The sequence below is a fragment of the Triturus cristatus genome, chromosome 1_1, assembly GCF_964204655.1.
Source record: "Triturus cristatus chromosome 1_1, aTriCri1.1, whole genome shotgun sequence".
NCBI classification, from domain to species: domain Eukaryota; kingdom Metazoa; phylum Chordata; class Amphibia; order Caudata; family Salamandridae; genus Triturus; species Triturus cristatus.
In genome coordinates this window covers 1,047,971,956-1,047,991,516 of record NC_140579.1, presented here as the reverse complement: position 1 = coordinate 1,047,991,516, position 19,561 = coordinate 1,047,971,956, and positions in this window count along the sequence as shown.

The following is a 19,561-nucleotide window of genomic DNA, read 5'->3' as shown; positions in this document are numbered from 1 at the left end:
CTAAGCGTACTTACCAGTAACTTGTATTTCCTTCCATAGGAATCCATTGTGTGGTTTTCACCAGAAAAGTTTCTGTGTCCATTTTTGAAACGTACAATTATTCCTCTAAAATCAGCCGAACTACGAATTCCGATTTACTCACCTGTTATCAGGAGAGAACCCAGTGCTGCATCTTTTAGTCCAGCACTGACCCTGAAATGTAATTCTAAGCGTACTTTCCAGTAACTTGTATTTCCTTCCATAGGAATCCATTGTGTGGTTTTCACCAGAAAAGTTTCTAAGTGTCCATTTTTGAAACTTACAAATATTCCTCTAAAATCAGCCAAAGTACCAATTCCGATTTACTCACCTATTATCAGGAGAGAACCCAGTGCTGCATCTTTTAGACCAGCACTGACTCTGAGAAGTAATTCTAAGCGTACTTACCAGTAACTTGTATTTCCTTCCATTGGAATCCTTTTGTGTGGTTTTCACCAGATAAGTGTCCAATTTTGAAACGTACAAATATTCCTCTAAAATCAGCCGAACAACGAATTCCGATTTACTCACCTGTTATCAGGAGAGAACCCAGTGCTGCATCTTTTAGCCCAGCACTGACCCTGAAAAGTAATTCTAAGCGTACTTTCCAGTAACTTGTATTTCCTTCCATAGGAATCCATTGTGTGGTTTTCACCAGAAAAGTTTCTAAGTGTCCATTTTTGAAACACACAAATATTCCTCTAAAATAAGGCGAACTACGAATTCCGATTTTCTCACCTGTTATCAGGAGAGAACCCACTGCTACATCTTTCATCCCAGTACTGACCCTGAAATGTAATTCTAAGCGTACTAACCAGTAACTTGTATTTCATTCCATAGGAATCCATTGTGTGGATTTCACCAGAAAAGTTTCAGTGTCCAATTTTGAAAGGTACAAATATTCCTCTAAAATCAGCCGAACTACGATTTCCGATTTACTCACCTGTTATCAGGAGAGAGCCCAGTGCTGCATCTTTTAGACCAGCACTGACTCTGAGAAGTAATTCTAAGCGTACTTAAAAGTAACTTGTATTTCCTTCCATTGGAATCCTTTGTGTGGTTTTCACCAGATAAGTGTCCAATTTTGAAACGTACAAATATTCCTCTAAAATCAGCCGAACTACGAATTCCGATTTACTCACCTGTTATCAGGAGAGAACCCAGTGCTGCATCTTTCAGCCCAGCACTGACTCTGAAAAGTAATTCTAAGCGTACTTACCAGTAACTTGTATTTCCTTCCATAGGAATCCATTGTGTGGATTTCACCAGAAAAGTTTCAGTGTCCAATTTTGAAAGGTACAAATATTCCTCTAAAATCAGCCGAACTACGATTTCCGATTTACTCACCTGTTATCAGGAGAGAACCCAGTGCTGCATCTTTTAGACCAGCACTGACTCTGAGAAGTAATTCTAAGCGTACTTAAAAGTAACTTGTATTTCCTTCCATTGGAATCCTTTGTGTGGTTTTCACCAGATAAGTGTCCAATTTTGAAACGTACAAATATTCCTCTAAAATCAGCCGAACTACGAATTCCGATTTACTCACCTGTTATCAGGAGAGAACCCAGTGCTGCATCTTTCAGCCCAGCACTGATTCTGAAAAGTAATTCTAAGCGTACTTACCAGTAACTTGTATTTCCTTCCATAGGAATCCATTGTGTGGATTTCACCAGAAAAGTTTCAGTGTCCAATTTTGAAAGGTACAAATATTCCTCTAAAATCAGCCGAACTACAAATTCCGATTTACTCACTTGTTATCAGGAGAGATCCCAGTGCTGCATCTTTTAGACCAGCACTGACTCTGAAAAGTAATTCTAAGCGTACTTACCAGTAACTTGTATTTCCTTCCATAGGAATCCATTGTGTGGATTTCACCAGAAAAGTTTCAGTGTCCATTTTTGAAACGTACAAATATTCCTCTAAAATCAGCCGAACAACGAATTCCGATTTACTCACCTGTTATCAGGAGAGAATCCACTGCTACATCTTTCAGCCCAGTAATGACCCTGAAAAGTAATTCTAAGCATACTTACCAGTAACTTGTTTATCCTTCCATAGTAATCCAATGTGTGGTTTTCACCAGAAAAGTATCTAAGTGTCCAATTTTGAAAGGTACAAATATTCCTCTAAAATCAGCCGAACTGCGAATTCCGATTTACTCACCTGTTATCAGGAGAGAACCCAGTGCTGCATCTTTTAGAACAGCACTGACTCTGAGAAGTAGTTCTAAGCGTACTTACCAGTAACTATATTTCCTTCCATAGGAATCCTTTGTGTGGTTTTCACCAGATAAGTGTCCAATTTTGAAACTTACAAATATTCCTCTAAAATCAGCCGAACTACTAATTCCGATTTACTCACCTGTGATCAGGAGAGAACCCACTGCTACATCTTTCACCCCAGTACTGACCCTGAAAAGTAATTCTAAGCGTTCTTACCATTAACTTGTTTTTCCTTCCATAGGAATCCATTGTGTGGTTTTCACCAGAAAAGTTTCTAAGTGTCCAATTTTGAAAGGTACAAATATTCCTCTAAAATCAGCCGAACTACGAATTCCGATTTACTCACCTGTTATCAGGAGAGAACCCAGTGCTGCATCTTTTAGATCAGCACTGACTCTGAGAAGTAGTTCTAAGCGTACTTACCAGTAACTTATATTTCCTTCCATAGGAATCCTTTGTGTGGTTTTCACCAGATAAGTGTCCAATTTTGAAACGTACAAATATTCCTCTAAAATCAGCCTAACTACTAATTCCGATTTACTCACCTGTGATCAGGAGAGAACCCAGTGCTGCATCTTTAATCCCAGCACTGACCCTGAAAAGTAATTCTAAGCGTACTTACCAGTAACTTGTATTTGCTTCCATAGGAATCCATTGTGTGGTTTTCACCAGAAAAGTTTCTGTGTCCATTTTTGAAACTTACAAATATTCCTCTAAAATCAGCCGAAGTACGAATTCTGATTTACTCACCTGTTATCAGGAGAGAACCCAGTGCTCCATCTTTTAGTCCAACACTGACCCTGAAAAGTAATTCTAAGTGTACTTACCAGTAACTTGTAATTCATGCCCTGTGACCCCACAGCCGGACGCTCCTTACCTGTCCCCTGCTGCCTGCCACTTCTGAACGCCTTCCGCTGCCGCCGCTGGCCACGACCTTCTGCTGCCTCACCGCTGCCTCCTGACGGCCATCGCTCGCTGCACTCACCTTCGCCTCTCCTCCGCTGACCCCACTCCCGGTTGGTGCCGCCGCCACCGCCGCCTCTTCCCCCGCGCCATTTCCGCCGATGACCCCAGCCGCCCCCCTTCCCGCCAACACTGACCCCAGGCCCGCCCCCCCTGGCTGCCCATTGGTCCACCCGCCTCCCGGCTGACCCTCCCGCCAGGCTCCTACTTAAGGGCTCCGCATCGCGCTGGTCAGTGCGACCCCCTGTGACCCCACAGCCGGACGCTCCTTACCTGTCCCCTGCTGCCTGCCACTTCTGAACGCCTTCCGCTGCCGCCGCTGGCCACGACCTTCTGCTGCCTCACCGCTGCCTCCTGACGGCCATCGCTCGCTGCACTCACCTTCGCCTCTCCTCCGCTGACCCCACTCCCGGTTGGTGCCGCCGCCACCGCCGCCTCTTCCCCCGCGCCATTTCCGCCGCTGACCCCAGCCGCCCCCCGTTCCCGCCAACACTGACCCCAGGCCCGCCCCCCCTGGCTGCCGATTGGTCCACCCGCCTCCCGCCTCCCGGGTGACCCTCCCGCCAGGCTCCTACTTAAGGGCTCCGCATCGCGCTGGTCAGTGCGACCCCCTGTGACCCCACAGCCGGACGCTCCTTACCTGTCCCCTGCTGCCTGCCACTTCTGAACGCCTTCCGCTGCCGCCGCTGGCCACGACCTTCTGCTGCCTCACCGCTGCCTCCTGACGCCCATCGCTCACTGCACTCACCTTCGCCTCTCCTCCGCTGACCCCACTCCCGGTTGGTGCCGCCGCCACCGCCGCCTCTTCCCCTGCGCCATTTCCGCCGCTGACCCCAGCCGCCCCCCCTTCCCGCCAACACTGACCCCAGGCCCGCCCCCCCTGGCTGCCCATTGGTCCACCCGCCTCCCGCCTCCCGGCTGACCCTCCCGCCAGGCTCCTACTTATGACGCCCCCTCAGCGACCGCGCAGCGGACGCTCGCAGCGGGAGCGCCGACTGAGCGCCGAAGGTGCGCCAAAGGTAAGCCCGTCTATGCCCGTCCGCGCCTGGACCGCGCCCAGCGCCAGGACCCCTGGCCCTCGAGGACCCCAGCCCACCCGCCGGACGTACACCACCGCCACCCTCATCGCTCTCAACTCCGGCCGATTCCCAGGTTGCCACCAAGCCACACCACGACACACCCACGGACCCTTCAGCTGCCTCGCCTGCAAGTTCACCTGCTTCCGGACCTGCCTCGCACGAGCACCCGCCAAGTCGAACACCAGCAGCACCCACCTCAAGTGCATCCTGCTCAACACCCGCTCCGTCCACAGACACGCCATCGAACTCTGGAACCTCCTCGACACCACATCCCCTGACGTCGCCTTCCTCACGGAGACCTGGATGAACGCCTCTTCGGCTCCCGACATCGCCATCGCCATCCCAGAGGGCTACAAGATCACCCGGAGGGATCGCACCGCCAACCAGATGGGAGGAGGCATCGCCATCATCCACAGGAACACCATCTGTCTCACGACCAGCACCGACAACACCCTGACCACCGCAGAACACCTGCATTTCCAGATCCACACCGACCCGAAGACCACCCTCAGAGGCACCCTGATCTACCGACCCCCGGGACCACGCACCCAATTCAGCGAGGACATTGCCGACTTCGTCAGCCCGCATGCCCTCCCCTCCGCTGACTACATCCTCCTGGGGGACCTCAACTTCCACCTGGAGAACATCAACGACCGCAACACCAGCACCCTGATCGACAACCTCGCCAATCTTGGACTCAAGCAGCTGGTGTCCACCCCCACCCACCTCGCCGGACACACACTCGACGCAGTCTTCTCATCCAGCACAGACATCGACTTCAGCCACGCCACAGAGCTTCAATGGACGGACCACAGCTGCGTCCACTTCACCTTCAAAAGAAAGACGACCCACCACCACCAGCAACAGGCTGCCCGCAGAAGCTGGAACTAGATCACAGCCGACCAGCTCGCCACCTCCCTGAGCCAGCACCCTCCTGCCAGCTCAGCGAACCCCAGCCAGGCCGCCGACAACCTCACAAAGTGGATCAGCAACTGCGCGGACGAGCTCGCCCCACTGAGGACCCCGCCCAGCAGACCCGGCAGCAAGAAAGCCCCATGGTTCACCGACGAACTCAAGAGCTCCAAGAAGAACTGCCGAGCCCTCGAGAAAGTCTGGAGAAGGGAACCTACACCGGACAACAGGACCACCTTCAAGCTTGCCACCCGGAAGCACCACCAGCTGATCCGCGCCGCCAAGAAAACTGCATTCAAAGACCGGCTGGACAACAACGCACACAACTGCAAGGAACTCTTCAACATCGTGAAAGAGCTATCCAACCCCAGCGCAGGAAACAACGACATCACCCCATCGCAAGACATCTGCAACTCCCTCGCCTCATACTTCCACAACAAGATCGCGGACATACGCAACAGCTTCAACACCCAACCAACGCACACCACGACCGAACAACCACCCCCCACCACCACCCTCCACGCCTGGACCCCGATCAGCACCGAAGACAGCATCCGCACGATGAACTCCATCCACTCCGGATCGCCGACCGACCCTTGCCCTCACCACGTCTTCAACAAGGCCGACGCTGTCATCGCACCCCACCTGCGAGACATCATCAACACATCCTTCGACACCGCCACCTTCCCCGAGAGCTGGAAGCACGCCGAACTCAGCGCTCTACTCAAGAAACCCACAGCGGACCCCACCGAACTCAAGAATTACCGCCCCATCTCGCTTCTCCCGTTTCCAGCCAAAGTCATCGAGAAGACCGTCAACAAGCAGCTGGCCGCCTTCCTCGAGACGAATGGATCCCTCGACCCCTCACAGTCTGGCTTCCGAGCCAACCACAGCACCGAGACCGCCCTCATCGCCGCCACCGATGACATCCGAGCACTGATGGACAACGGAGAAACAGCGGCCCTCATCCTCCTAGACCTCTCCGCGGCATTCGACACTGTCTGCCACCGCACCCTAGTACAGCGCCTCAGCAACGTCGGAATCCAGGACAAGGCTCTGGAATGGATCATCTCCTTCCTCGACGGAAGAACACAGAGAGTCCGCCTACCACCGTACAAGTCAGAGGCCACCGAAGTCATCTGCGGCGTCCCTCAAGGATCCTCGCTGAGCCCCACCCTCTTCAACGTCTACATGAGCCCCCTCGCGGCCATCGCATGCCAACACAACCTCAGCATAATCTCCTACGCCGACGACACCCAGCTGATCCTCTCCCTGACCAACGACCCCGCCGCCGCCAGAGCCAACCTGCATGAAGGGATGAAAGAGGTAGCCGAGTGGATGACGACCAGCCGCCTGAAACTGAACTCAGACAAGACGGAGGTCCTCATCCTGGGCTCTTCACCCTCCGCCTGGGACGACTCCTGGTGGCCTCCCGCCCTGGGCACCGCACCCAAACCGACAGACCATGCATGCAACCTGGGCTTCATCCTGGACTCCTCCCTCTCCATGACCAGGCAAGTCAACAACGTCTCCTTGGCGTGCTTCAACATCCTACGCATGCTACGGAAGATCTTCTGGTGGATCCCCACCGAGACCAGGAAGACCGTCACCCAGGCCCTCGTCACTAGCCGACTGGACTACGGCAACGCCCTCTATGCCGGAACCACCGCCAAGCTCCAGAAGAGACTCCAGCGGATCCAGAACGCCTCAGCCAGACTCATCCTCGACATCCCACGAACCAGCCACATCTCCGGACATCTGAGAGACCTACACTGGCTCCCCGTCAACAAAAGAATCACCTTCCGCCTCCTCACCCACGCACACAAAGCACTACACGACCAAGGACCGAGCTACCTCAACAGCCGAATCAACTTCTACGCTCCCAAACGCCACCTCCGATCAGCCAACCACGCCCTCGCCGCCGTCCCCCGCATCCGAAGAGCGACGACAGGAGGAAGGTCCTTCTCCTACCTGGCCGCCAAGACCTGGAACTCCCTCCCTACCGACCTGCGCCTAACCCAAGACCACCTCTCCTTCAGGAAGAAGCTGAAGACCTGGCTGTTCGAGCAGTAGCGGCTCCCCCCTTCCCCCAGCGCCTTGAGACCCTACGGGTATGTAGTGCGCTTTATAAATGTCTTTGATTGATTGATTGATTGATGCCATAGGAATCCATTGTGTGGTTTTGAGCAGAAAAGTTTCTAAGTGGCCATTTTTGAAACGTACAAATATTCCTCTAAAATGAGCTGAACTACGAATTCCGATTTACTCTCCTGTTATCAGGAGATAACCCAGTGCTGCATCTTTCAGCCTAGTACTGAACCTGAAAAGTCATTCTAAGCGTACTTACCAGTAACTTGTATTTCCTTGCATCGGAATCCATTGTGTGGTTTTCACCAGAAAAGTTTCTGTGTCCATTTTTGAAACGTACAATTATTCCTCTAAAATCAGCGGAACTACGAATTCCGATTTACTCACCTGTTATCAGGAGAGAACCCAGTGCTGCATCTTTTAGTCCAGCACTGACCATGAAAAGTAATTCTAAGCGTACTTTCCAGTAACTTGTATTTCCTTCCATAGGAATCCATTGTGTGGTTTTCACCAGAAAAGTTTCTAAGTGTCCATTTTTGAAACTTACAAATATTCCTCTAAAATCAGCCGAAGTACAAATTCCGATTTACTCACCTATTATCAGGAGAGAACCCAGTGCTGCATCTTTTAGACCAGCACTGACTCTGAGAAGTAATTCTAAGCGTACTTACCAGTAACTTGTATTTCCTTCCATTGGAATCCTTTTGTGTGGTTTTCACCAGATAAGTGTCCAATTTTGAAACGTACAAATATTCCTCTAAAATCAGCCGAACAACGAATTCCGATTTACTCACCTGTTATCAGGAGAGAACCCAGTGCTGCATCTTTTACCCCAGCACTGACCCTGAAAAGTAATTCTAAGCGTACTTACCAGTAACTTGTATTTCCTTCCATTGGAATCCTTTTGTGTGGTTTTCACCAGATAAGTGTCCAATTTTGAAACGTACAAATATTCCTCTAAAATCAGCCGAACTACGAATTCCGATTTACTCACCTGTTATCAGGAGAGAACCCAGTGCTGCATCTTTCAGCCCAGCACTGACCCTGAAAAGTAATTTTAAGCGTACTTACCAGTAACTTGTATTTCTTTCCATAGAAATCCATTGTGTGGTTTTCACCAGAAAAGTTTCTGTGTCCATTTTTGAAACGTACAAATATTCCTCTAAAATCAGCCGAACTACAAATTCCGATTTACTCACCTGTTATCAGGAGAGATCCCAGTGCTGCATCTTTTAGACCAACACTGACTCTGAAAAGTAATTCTAAGCGTACTTACCAGTAACTTATATTTCCTTCCATAGGAATCCATTGTGTGGTTTTCACCAGAAAAGTTTCTGTGTCCATTTTTGAAACGTACAAATATTCCTCTAAGATCAGCCGAACTACGAATTCCGATTTACTCACCTGTTATCAGGAGAGAACCCAGTGCTGCATCTTTTAGTCCAGCACTGACCCTGAAAAGTAATTCTAAGCGTACTGTCCAGTAACTTGTATTTCCTTCCATAGGAATCCATTGTGTGGTTTTCACCAGAAAAGTTTCTAAGTGTCCATTTTTGAAACTTACAAATATTCCTCTAAAATCAGCCGAAGTACGAATTCCGATTTACTCACCTGTTATCAGGAGAGAACCCAGTGCTGCATCTTTCAGCCCAGCACTGACCCTGAAAAGTAATTTTAAGCGTACTTACCAGTAACTTGTATTTCTTTCCATAGGAATCCATTGTGTGGTTTTCACCAGAAAAGTTTCTAAGTGTCCATTTTTGAAACTTACAAATATTCCTCTAAAATCAGCCGAAGTACAAATTCCGATTTACTCACCTATTATCAGGAGAGAACCCAGTGCTGCATCTTTTAGACCAGCACTGACTCTGAGAAGTAATTCTAAGCATACTTACCAGTAACTTGTATTTCCTTCCATTGGAATCCTTTTGTGTGGTTTTCACCAGATAAGTGTCCAATTTTGAAACGTACAAATATTCCTCTAAAATCAGCCGAACTACGAATTCCGATTTACTCTCCTGTTATCAGGAGATAACCCAGTGCTGCATCTTTCAGCCTAGTACTGAACCTGAAAAGTCATTCTAAGCGTACTTACCAGTAACTTGTATTTCCTTGCATCGGAATCCATTGTGTGGTTTTCACCAGAAAAGTTTCTGTGTCCATTTTTGAAACGTACAATTATTCCTCTAAAATCAGCTGAACTACGAATTCCGATTGCTCACCTGTTATCAGGAGAGAACCCAGTGCTGCATCTTTTAGTCCAGCACTGACCATGAAAAGTAGTTCTAAGCGTACTTTCCAGTAACTTGTATTTCCTTCCATAGGAATCCATTGTGTGGTTTTCACCAGAAAAGTTTCTAAGTGTCCATTTTTGAAACTTACAAATATTCCTCTAAAATCAGCCGAAGTACAAATTCCGATTTACTCACCTATTATCAGGAGAGAACCCAGTGCTGCATCTTTTAGACCAGCACTGACTCTGAGAAGTAATTCTAAGCGTACTTACCAGTAACTTGTATTTCCTTCCATTGGAATCCTTTTGTGTGGTTTTCACCAGATAAGTGTCCAATTTTGAAACGTACAAATATTCCTCTAAAATCAGCCGAACAACGAATTCCGATTTACTCACCTGTTATCAGGAGAGAACCCAGTGCTGCATCTTTTACCCCAGCACTGACCCTGAAAAGTAATTCTAAGCGTACTTACCAGTAACTTGTATTTCCTTCCATTGGAATCCTTTTGTGTGGTTTTCACCAGATAAGTGTCCAATTTTGAAACGTACAAATATTCCTCTAAAATCAGCCGAACTACGAATTCCGATTTACTCACCTGTTATCAGGAGAGAACCCAGTGCTGCATCTTTCAGCCCAGCACTGACCCTGAAAAGTAATTTTATGCGTACTTACCAGTAACTTGTATTTCTTTCCATAGAAATCCATTGTGTGGTTTTCACCAGAAAAGTTTCTGTGTCCATTTTTGAAACGTACAAATATTCCTCTAAAATCAGCCGAACTACAAATTCCGATTTACTCACCTGTTATCAGGAGAGATCCCAGTGCTGCATCTTTTAGACCAACACTGACTCTGAAAAGTAATTCTAAGCGTACTTACCAGTAACTTATATTTCCTTCCATAGGAATCCATTGTGTGGTTTTCACCAGAAAAGTTTCTGTGTCCATTTTTGAAACGTACAAATATTCCTCTAAGATCAGCCGAACTACGAATTCCGATTTACTCACCTGTTATCAGGAGAGAACCCAGTGCTGCATCTTTTAGTCCAGCACTGACCCTGAAAAGTAATTCTAAGCGTACTGTCCAGTAACTTGTATTTCCTTCCATAGGAATCCATTGTGTGGTTTTCACCAAAAAAGTTTCTAAGTGTCCATTTTTGAAACTTACAAATATTCCTCTAAAATCAGCCGAAGTACAAATTCCGATTTACTCACCTATTATCAGGAGAGAACCCAGTGCTGCATCTTTTAGACCAGCACTGACTCTGAGAAGTAATTCTAAGCGTACTTACCAGTAACTTGTATTTCCTTCCATTGGAATCCTTTTGTGTGGTTTTCACCAGATAAGTGTCCAATTTTGAAACGTACAAATATTCCTCTAAAATCAGCCGAACTACGAATTCCGATTTACTCTCCTGTTATCAGGAGATAACCCAGTGCTGCATCTTTCAGCCTAGTACTGAACCTGAAAAGTCATTCTAAGCGTACTTACCAGTAACTTGTATTTCCTTGCATCGGAATCCATTGTGTGGTTTTCACCAGAAAAGTTTCTGTGTCCATTTTTGAAACGTACAATTATTCCTCTAAAATCAGCTGAACTACGAATTCCGATTTACTCACCTGTTATCAGGAGAGAACCCAGTGCTGCATCTTTTAGTCCAGCACTGACCATGAAAAGTAATTCTAAGCGTACTTTCCAGTAACTTGTATTTCCTTCCATAGGAATCCATTGTGTGGTTTTCACCAGAAAAGTTTCTAAGTGTCCATTTTTGAAACTTACAAATATTCCTCTAAAATCAGCCGAAGTACAAATTCCGATTTACTCACCTATTATCAGGAGAGAACCCAGTGCTGCATCTTTCAGCCCAGCACTGACCCTGAAAAGTAATTTTAAGCGTACTTACCAGTAACTTGTATTTCTTTCATAGAAATCCATTGTGTGGTTTTCACCAGAAACGTTTCTGTGTCCATTTTTGAAACGTACAAATATTCCTCTAAAATCAGCCGAACTACAAATTCCGATTTACTCACCTGTTATCAGGAGAGATCCCAGTGCTGCATCTTTTAGACCAGCACTGACTCTGAAAAGTAATTCTAAGCGTACTTACCAGTAACTTATATTTCCTTCCATAGGAATCCATTGTGTGGTTTTCACCAGAAAAGTTTCTGTGTCCATTTTTGAAACGTACAAATATTCCTCTAAGATCAGCCGAACTACGAATTCCGATTTACTCACCTGTTATCAGGAGAGAACCCAGTGCTGCATCTTTTAGTCCAGCACTGACCCTGAAAAGTAATTCTAAGCGTACTTTCCAGTAACTTGCATTTCCTTCCATAGGAATCCATTGAGTGTTTTTCACCAGAAAAGTTTCTAAGTGTCCATTTTTGAAACTTACAAATATTCCTCTAAAATCAGCCGAAGTATGAATTCTGATTTACTCACCTTTTATCAGGAGAGAACCCAGTGCTGCATCTTTTAGACCAGCACTGACGCTGAAAAGTAATTCTAAGAGTACTTACCAGTAACTTGTATTTCATTCCGTAGGAATCCATTGTGTGGTTCTCACCAGAAAAGTTTCTAAGTGTCCATTTTTTAAACTTACAAATATTCCTCTAAAATCAGCCGAACTACGAATTCCGATTTACTCACCTGTTATCAGGAGAGAACCCAGTGCTGCATCTTTTAGTCCATCACTGTCCCTGAAAAGTATTTTCTAAGCGTACTTACCAGTAACTTGTATTTCATTCCGTAGGAATCCATTGTGTGGTTTTCACCAGAAAAGTTTCTAAGTGTCCATTTTTGAAACTTACAAATATTCCTCTAAAATCAGCCAAACTACGAATTCCGATTTACTCACCTGTTATCAGGAGAGAACCCAGTGCTGCATCTTTCAGCCCAGCACTGACCCTGAAAAGTAATTTTAAGCGTACTTACCAGTAACTTGTATTTCTTTCCATAGGAATCCATTGTGTGGTTTTCACCAGAAAAGTTTCTGTGTCCATTTTTGAAACGCACAAATATTTCTTTAATATCAGCCGAACTAAAAATTCCGATTTACTCACCTGTTATCAGGAGAGATCCCAGTGCTGCATCTTTTAGACCAGCACTGACTCTGAAAAGTAATTCTAAGCATACTTACCAGTAACTTGTATTTCCTTCCATAGGAATCCATTGTGTGGTTTTCACCAGAAGAGTTTCCAAGTGTCCATTTTTGAAACGTACAAATATTCCTATAAAATCAGCCGAACTACAAATTCCGATTTACTCACTTGTTATCAGGAGAGAACCCAGTGCTGCATGGTTTAGACCAGCACTGAATCTGAAAAGTAATTCTAAGCGTACTTACCAATAACTTGTATTTCCTTCCATAGGAATCCATTGTGTGGTTTTCACCAGAAAAGTTTCTAAGTGTCCATTTTTGAAACGTACAAATATTCCTCTAAAATCAGCCGAAGTACAAATTCCGATTTACTCACCTATTATCAGGAGAGAACCCAGTGCTGCATCTTTCAGCCCAGCACTGACCCTGAAAAGTAATTTTAAGCGTACTTACCAGTAACTTGTATTTCTTTCATAGAAATCCATTGTGTGGTTTTCACCAGAAACTTTTCTGTGTCCATTTTTGAAACGTACAAATATTCCTCTAAAATCAGCCGAACTACAAATTCCGATTTACTCACCTGTTATCAGGAGAGATCCCAGTGCTGCATCTTTTAGACCAGCACTGACTCTGAAAAGTAATTCTAAGCGTACTTACCAGTAACTTATATTTCCTTCCATAGGAATCCATTGTGTGGTTTTGAGCAGAAAAGTTTCTAAGTGGCCATTTTTGAAACGTACAAATATTCCTCTAAAATGAGCTGAACTACGAATTCCGATTTACTCTCCTGTTATCAGGAGATAACCCAGTGCTGCATCTTTCAGCCTAGTACTGAACCTGAAAAGTCATTCTAAGCGTACTTACCAGTAACTTGTATTTCCTTGCATCGGAATCCATTGTGTGGTTTTCACCAGAAAAGTTTCTGTGTCCATTTTTGAAACGTACAATTATTCCTCTAAAATCAGCTGAACTACGAATTCCGATTTACTCACCTGTTATCAGGAGAGAACCCAGTGCTGCATCTTTTAGTCCAGCACTGACCATGAAAAGTAATTCTAAGCGTACTTTCCAGTAACTTGTATTTCCTTCCATAGGAATCCATTGTGTGGTTTTCACCAGAAAAGTTTCTAAGTGTCCATTTTTGAAACTTACAAATATTCCTCTAAAATCAGCCGAAGTACAAATTCCGATTTACTCACCTATTATCAGGAGAGAACCCAGTGCTGCATCTTTTAGACCAGCACTGACTCTGAGAAGTAATTCTAAGCGTACTTACCAGTAACTTGTATTTCCTTCCATTGGAATCCTTTTGTGTGGTTTTCACCAGATAAGTGTCCAATTTTGAAACGTACAAATATTCCTCTAAAATCAGCCGAACAACGAATTCCGATTTACTCACCTGTTATCAGGAGAGAACCCAGTGCTGCATCTTTTACCCCAGCACTGACCCTGAAAAGTAATTCTAAGCGTACTTACCAGTAACTTGTATTTCCTTCCATTGGAATCCTTTTGTGTGGTTTTCACCAGATAAGTGTCCAATTTTGAAACGTACAAATATTCCTCTAAAATCAGCCGAACTACGAATTCCGATTTACTCACCTGTTATCAGGAGAGAACCCAGTGCTGCATCTTTCAGCCCAGCACTGACCCTGAAAAGTAATTTTAAGCGTACTTACCAGTAACTTGTATTTCTTTCCATAGAAATCCATTGTGTGGTTTTCACCAGAAAAGTTTCTGTGTCCATTTTTGAAACGTACAAATATTCCTCTAAAATCAGCCGAACTACAAATTCCGATTTACTCACCTGTTATCAGGAGAGATCCCAGTGCTGCATCTTTTAGACCAACACTGACTCTGAAAAGTAATTCTAAGCGTACTTACCAGTAACTTATATTTCCTTCCATAGGAATCCATTGTGTGGTTTTCACCAGAAAAGTTTCTGTGTCCATTTTTGAAACGTACAAATATTCCTCTAAGATCAGCCGAACTACGAATTCCGATTTACTCACCTGTTATCAGGAGAGAACCCAGTGCTGCATCTTTTAGTCCAGCACTGACCCTGAAAAGTAATTCTAAGCGTACTGTCCAGTAACTTGTATTTCCTTCCATAGGAATCCATTGTGTGGTTTTCACCAGAAAAGTTTCTAAGTGTCCATTTTTGAAACTTACAAATATTCCTCTAAAATCAGCCGAAGTACGAATTCCGATTTACTCACCTGTTATCAGGAGAGAACCCAGTGCTGCATCTTTCAGCCCAGCACTGACCCTGAAAAGTAATTTTAAGCGTACTTACCAGTAACTTGTATTTCTTTCCATAGGAATCCATTGTGTGGTTTTCACCAGAAAAGTTTCTAAGTGTCCATTTTTGAAACTTACAAATATTCCTCTAAAATCAGCCGAAGTACAAATTCCGATTTACTCACCTATTATCAGGAGAGAACCCAGTGCTGCATCTTTTAGACCAGCACTGACTCTGAGAAGTAATTCTAAGCGTACTTACCAGTAACTTGTATTTCCTTCCATTGGAATCCTTTTGTGTGGTTTTCACCAGATAAGTGTCCAATTTTGAAACGTACAAATATTCCTCTAAAATCAGCCGAACTACGAATTCCGATTTACTCTCCTGTTATCAGGAGATAACCCAGTGCTGCATCTTTCAGCCTAGTACTGAACCTGAAAAGTCATTCTAAGCGTACTTACCAGTAACTTGTATTTCCTTGCATCGGAATCCATTGTGTGGTTTTCACCAGAAAAGTTTCTGTGTCCATTTTTGAAACGTACAATTATTCCTCTAAAATCAGCTGAACTACGAATTCCGATTGCTCACCTGTTATCAGGAGAGAACCCAGTGCTGCATCTTTTAGTCCAGCACTGACCATGAAAAGTAATTCTAAGCGTACTTTCCAGTAACTTGTATTTCCTTCCATAGGAATCCATTGTGTGGTTTTCACCAGAAAAGTTTCTAAGTGTCCATTTTTGAAACTTACAAATATTCCTCTAAAATCAGCCGAAGTACAAATTCCGATTTACTCACCTATTATCAGGAGAGAACCCAGTGCTGCATCTTTTAGACCAGCACTGACTCTGAGAAGTAATTCTAAGCGTACTTACCAGTAACTTGTATTTCCTTCCATTGGAATCCTTTTGTGTGGTTTTCACCAGATAAGTGTCCAATTTTGAAACGTACAAATATTCCTCTAAAATCAGCCGAACAACGAATTCCGATTTACTCACCTGTTATCAGGAGAGAACCCAGTGCTGCATCTTTTACCCCAGCACTGACCCTGAAAAGTAATTCTAAGCGTACTTACCAGTAACTTGTATTTCCTTCCATTGGAATCCTTTTGTGTGGTTTTCACCAGATAAGTGTCCAATTTTGAAACGTACAAATATTCCTCTAAAATCAGCCGAACTACGAATTCCGATTTACTCACCTGTTATCAGGAGAGAACCCAGTGCTGCATCTTTCAGCCCAGCACTGACCCTGAAAAGTAATTTTATGCGTACTTACCAGTAACTTGTATTTCTTTCCATAGAAATCCATTGTGTGGTTTTCACCAGAAAAGTTTCTGTGTCCATTTTTGAAACGTACAAATATTCCTCTAAAATCAGCCGAACTACAAATTCCGATTTACTCACCTGTTATCAGGAGAGATCCCAGTGCTGCATCTTTTAGACCAACACTGACTCTGAAAAGTAATTCTAAGCGTACTTACCAGTAACTTATATTTCCTTCCATAGGAATCCATTGTGTGGTTTTCACCAGAAAAGTTTCTGTGTCCATTTTTGAAACGTACAAATATTCCTCTAAGATCAGCCGAACTACGAATTCCGATTTACTCACCTGTTATCAGGAGAGAACCCAGTGCTGCATCTTTTAGTCCAGCACTGACCCTGAAAAGTAATTCTAAGCGTACTGTCCAGTAACTTGTATTTCCTTCCATAGGAATCCATTGTGTGGTTTTCACCAAAAAAGTTTCTACGTGTCCATTTTTGAAACTTACAAATATTCCTCTAAAATCAGCCGAAGTACGAATTCCGATTTACTCACCTGTTATCAGGAGAGAACCCAGTGCTGCATCTTTCAGCCCAGCACTGACCCTGAAAAGTAATTTTAAGCGTACTTACCAGTAACTTGTATTTCTTTCCATAGGAATCCATTGTGTGGTTTTCACCAGAAAAGTTTCTAAGTGTCCATTTTTGAAACTTACAAATATTCCTCTAAAATCAGCCGAAGTACAAATTCCGATTTACTCACCTATTATCAGGAGAGAACCCAGTGCTGCATCTTTTAGACCAGCACTGACTCTGAGAAGTAATTCTAAGCGTACTTACCAGTAACTTGTATTTCCTTCCATTGGAATCCTTTTGTGTGGTTTTCACCAGATAAGTGTCCAATTTTGAAACGTACAAATATTCCTCTAAAATCAGCCGAACTACGAATTCCGATTTACTCTCCTGTTATCAGGAGATAACCCAGTGCTGCATCTTTCAGCCTAGTACTGAACCTGAAAAGTCATTCTAAGCGTACTTACCAGTAACTTGTATTTCCTTGCATCGGAATCCATTGTGTGGTTTTCACCAGAAAAGTTTCTGTGTCCATTTTTGAAACGTACAATTATTCCTCTAAAATCAGCTGAACTACGAATTCCGATTTACTCACCTGTTATCAGGAGAGAACCCAGTGCTGCATCTTTTAGTCCAGCACTGACCATGAAAAGTAATTCTAAGCGTACTTTCTAGTAACTTGTATTTCCTTCCATAGGAATCCATTGTGTGGTTTTCACCAGAAAAGTTTCTAAGTGTCCATTTTTGAAACTTACAAATATTCCTCTAAAATCAGCCGAAGTACAAATTCCGATTTACTCACCTATTATCAGGAGAGAACCCAGTGCTGCATCTTTCAGCCCAGCACTGACCCTGAAAAGTAATTTTAAGCGTACTTACCAGTAACTTGTATTTCTTTCATAGAAATCCATTGTGTGGTTTTCACCAGAAACGTTTCTGTGTCCATTTTTGAAACGTACAAATATTCCTCTAAAATCAGCCGAACTACAAATTCCGATTTACTCACCTGTTATCAGGAGAGATCCCAGTGCTGCATCTTTTAGACCAGCACTGACTCTGAAAAGTAATTCTAAGCGTACTTACCAGTAACTTATATTTCCTTCCATAGGAATCCATTGTGTGGTTTTCACCAGAAAAGTTTCTGTGTCCATTTTTGAAACGTACAAATATTCCTCTAAGATCAGCCGAACTACGAATTCCGATTTACTCACCTGTTATCAGGAGAGAACCCAGTGCTGCATCTTTTAGTCCAGCACTGACCCTGAAAAGTAATTCTAAGCGTACTTTCCAGTAACTTGCATTTCCTTCCATAGGAATCCATTGAGTGTTTTTCACCAGAAAAGTTTCTAAGTGTCCATTTTTGAAACTTACAAATATTCCTCTAAAATCAGCCGAAGTATGAATTCTGATTTACTCACCTTTTATCAGGAGAGAACCCAGTGCTGCATCTTTTAGACCAGCACTGACGCTGAAAAGTAATTCTAAGAGTACTTACCAGTAACTTGTATTTCATTCCGTAGGAATCCATTGTGTGGTTCTCACCAGAAAAGTTTCTAAGTGTCCATTTTTTAAACTTACAAATATTCCTCTAAAATCAGCCGAACTACGAATTCCGATTTACTCACCTGTTATCAGGAGAGAACCCAGTGCTGCATCTTTTAGTCCATCACTGTCCCTGAAAAGTATTTTCTAAGCGTACTTACCAGTAACTTGTATTTCATTCCGTAGGAATCCATTGTGTGGTTTTCACCAGAAAAGTTTCTAAGTGTCCATTTTTGAAACTTACAAATATTCCTCTAAAATCAGCCAAACTACGAATTCCGATTTACTCACCTGTTATCAGGAGAGAACCCAGTGCTGCATCTTTCAGCCCAGCACTGACCCTGAAAAGTAATTTTAAGCGTACTTACCAGTAACTTGTATTTCTTTCCATTGGAATCCATTGTGTGGTTTTCACCAGAAAAGTTTCTGTGTCCATTTTTGAAACGCACAAATATTTCTTTAATATCAGCCGAACTAAAAATTCCGATTTACTCACCTGTTATCAGGAGAGATCCCAGTGCTGCATCTTTTAGACCAGCACTGACTCTGAAAAGTAATTCTAAGCATACTTACCAGTAACTTGTATTTCCTTCCATAGGAATCCATTGTGTGGTTTTCACCAGAAGAGTTTCCAAGTGTCCATTTTTGAAACGTACAAATATTCCTATAAAATCAGCCGAACTACAAATTCCGATTTACTCACTTGTTATCAGGAGAGAACCCAGTGCTGCATGGTTTAGACCAGCACTGAATCTGAAAAGTAATTCTAAGCGTACTTACCAATAACTTGTATTTCCTTCCATAGGAATCCATTGTGTGGTTTTCACCAGAAAAGTTTCTAAGTGTCCATTTTTGAAACGTACAAATATTCCTCTAAAATCAGCCGAAGTACAAATTCCGATTTACTCACCTATTATCAGGAGAGAACCCAGTGCTGCATCTTTCAGCCCAGCACTGACCCTGAAAAGTAATTTTAAGCGTACTTACCAGTAACTTGTATTTCTTTCATAGAAATCCATTGTGTGGTTTTCACCAGAAACGTTTCTGTGTCCATTTTTGAAACGTACAAATATTCCTCTAAAATCAGCCGAACTACAAATTCCGATTTACTCACCTGTTATCAGGAGAGATCCCAGTGCTGCATCTTTTAGACCAGCACTGACTCTGAAAAGTAATTCTAAGCGTACTTACCAGTAACTTATATTTCCTTCCATAGGAATCCATTGTGTGGTTTTCACCAGAAAAGTTTCTGTGTCCATTTTTGAAACGTACAAATATTCCTCTAAGATCAGCCGAACTACGAATTCCGATTTACTCACCTGTTATCAGGAGAGAAC